This window comes from Prunus avium, unplaced genomic scaffold, assembly GCF_965620075.1.
Source record: "Prunus avium unplaced genomic scaffold, drPruAviu1.hap1.1 HAP1_SCAFFOLD_68, whole genome shotgun sequence".
Classification (NCBI taxonomy): domain Eukaryota; kingdom Viridiplantae; phylum Streptophyta; class Magnoliopsida; order Rosales; family Rosaceae; genus Prunus; species Prunus avium.
In genome coordinates this window covers 45001-47500 of record NW_028276922.1, presented here as the reverse complement: position 1 = coordinate 47500, position 2500 = coordinate 45001, and positions in this window count along the sequence as shown.

Genomic DNA, 2500 nt, shown 5'->3' with positions numbered 1-2500 from the left:
GTCGACAGTGAGGCTAGCGAACTTGTCCTGCCATGGCATGCGCTGTGCGCAGCCTGTGCGCAGCGTGCACGCAGCTTGCGCATCTGTCGACAGTGAGGCTAGCGAAACTTGTCCTGCCATGGCATGCGCGGCGCCTGCGCGCAGCCTGCGCGCAGCATGCGCACAACATGCGCACAGGCTGTGCGCAGCGTGCGCGGAGCTTGCGCGCAGCTTGCGCATCTGTCGACAGTGAGGCTAGCGAAACTTGTCCTGCCATGGCATGCGCGCAGCGTGCGCGCAGTCTGTGCGCAGCATGCGCGCAGCCTGTGCGCAGCGTGCGCGCAGCTTGCGCATCTGTAGACAGTGAGGCTAGCAAAACTTGTCCTGCCATGGCATGCGCGCAGTCTGCGCGCAGCATGCGCGCAGCATGTGCGCAGCATGCCGGCAGCATGGTTCCAGGTTTTTTCAAATGTCGACAGAATTTTTCAAATCTTGTCAAACCCCGTTTTTATTGAAATTTCCTCGCACAATAAGCTCCCCATAAGTAGTCTATGATTTTTAGGACCTTCTCCAACTTACAAAACTAAAAAATTCCTCCCGGATTTGTTTTAATGATTTTTTCAATTTTACGACTTCTAAAACTAATAAAAAATACTTCCCGACTTCAAAAATTTATGAAACTTTTTCCCATCATAGATTGCATGTTTCTTAGTATCCCTGCAAAAAATCACGTCCAAATACCTTGTATTGAATTATTTAGAGCCCATTATGACTCCTCGCGCATAGGTGATGTCTCTTCCTGTCAAAGGGCTAAATGCATAAAATGCTATATAGGGGGGTGTGTGTTGCCTGCATATGCATGGCAGCCCATGCCTTCCTAGCTGCAGCCCCCTTCCCCCACGCCACACCCATGTCATGTTGCCTCGATATGTTGCCTCGGTATTATGGGTTTGGTGTCGGGGTCGGGGGGCTGCCACCCATGGCGGTGGTGGCCGGAATCCGGCCGCCGCCACCACGCCGCCGCCATGGGTGAGGGAGGAAAAAAAAGGCGTGGAAAGTTGCGAAATGGGGTTGTCTAGGCTATTTTTTGGCATGGGAGAGCATGGAGTGCTAGGAACTCCTTCTCAAATGCACGGGCATGTCGACCACAACCTCATTTCGCAACAACAACCACCCGTGTGGGGTGGCGGTGGGTGGATAGTCGCGGATTGGGGCTTGCCAAGCCAATGTTTTCAAAAAATTTCATCAAAATTAAAAACAAATGTTTTGTTGCCTTCGGATTTGTGGGCGAGCGGCGAGTCGGAGTGGAGCCGGTAAAGTTTAACCTCGGTGTGCACGGTTGTTTTTAGAAACTCAATCCAATGCCGGGGACGTTGAAAGTGACGCTCTTATGAGTTGCAAACCCGCAAGATTTAAAGAACCTTTTCAAAACAATTTCAAACCAACAAGATTTAAAAACAGAAATTTTCATCAAAATGAAAAACAAATGTTTTGTTGCCTTCGGACTAGTGGGCGAGCGGCGAGTCGGAGTGGAGCCGGTAAAGTTTAACCTCGGTGTGCACGGTTGTTTTTAGAAACTCAATCCAATGCCGGGGACGTTGAAAGTGACGCTCTTATGAGTTGCAAACCCACTAGATTTAAAGAACCTTTTCAAAACAATTTCAAACCAACAAAATTAAAAACAAATGTTTCGTTGCAAACAAATTGTGGGCGAGCGGCGAGTCGGAGTGGAGCTGGTAAAGTTTAACCTCGGTGTGCACGGTTGTTTTTAGAAACTCAATCCAATACCGGGGACGTTGAAAGTGACGCTCTTATGAGTTGCAAACCCACAAGATTTTAAAAACTTTTTGAAAATGTTTCTTCTAAATGACACATTTTGATCCTTGGCAAGTGCTCAATCCGTAACTATCCAATCACCGCCACACCACACCGGTCGGGAGTGTGTGAATGGTGTGCTTCCCGGGGTTGGCATAGATAATCTTTCGCATCGACAATCTTTTGCATGCGAGGGAATGTCTATGCCAACCCCGGGAAGCACACCATTCACCCACTAGTTGTGGGCGACGATGGGTTGGCTTCAAATGAATTTTTGCTTGGGGTTGTCCTCGGTATGCTTTTGTGTTGGGAGTACGGCCACCAAACCTTCTCAATGCACGGGTATGTCGAGGATGGCTTTCGGCGGGGTTGATGAAGAAGCTACCCAATTCTCGGCCACACGAACACATGGTGACGATGCGTTGGCTTCAAGTGAGCTTTAGCTTGGGGTTGTCTTCGGTATGCTTTTGTGTTGGGAGTACGGCCACCAAACCTTCTCAATGCACGGGTATGTCGAGGATGGCTTTCGGCGGAGTTGATGAAGAAGCTAGCAAATTGTTGGCCACTCTCACACGTGTGGGGGTAGGTTGGCTTCGAAAGAAGCTATCCAATCCTCTGAGTGTGCGGTTGAGCTATGATTAAGATTGTCTAGGCATTGCTTGTGTGTGCAAGGTGCGAGCCCAATGCACGAGCAAGTCGAGGATGA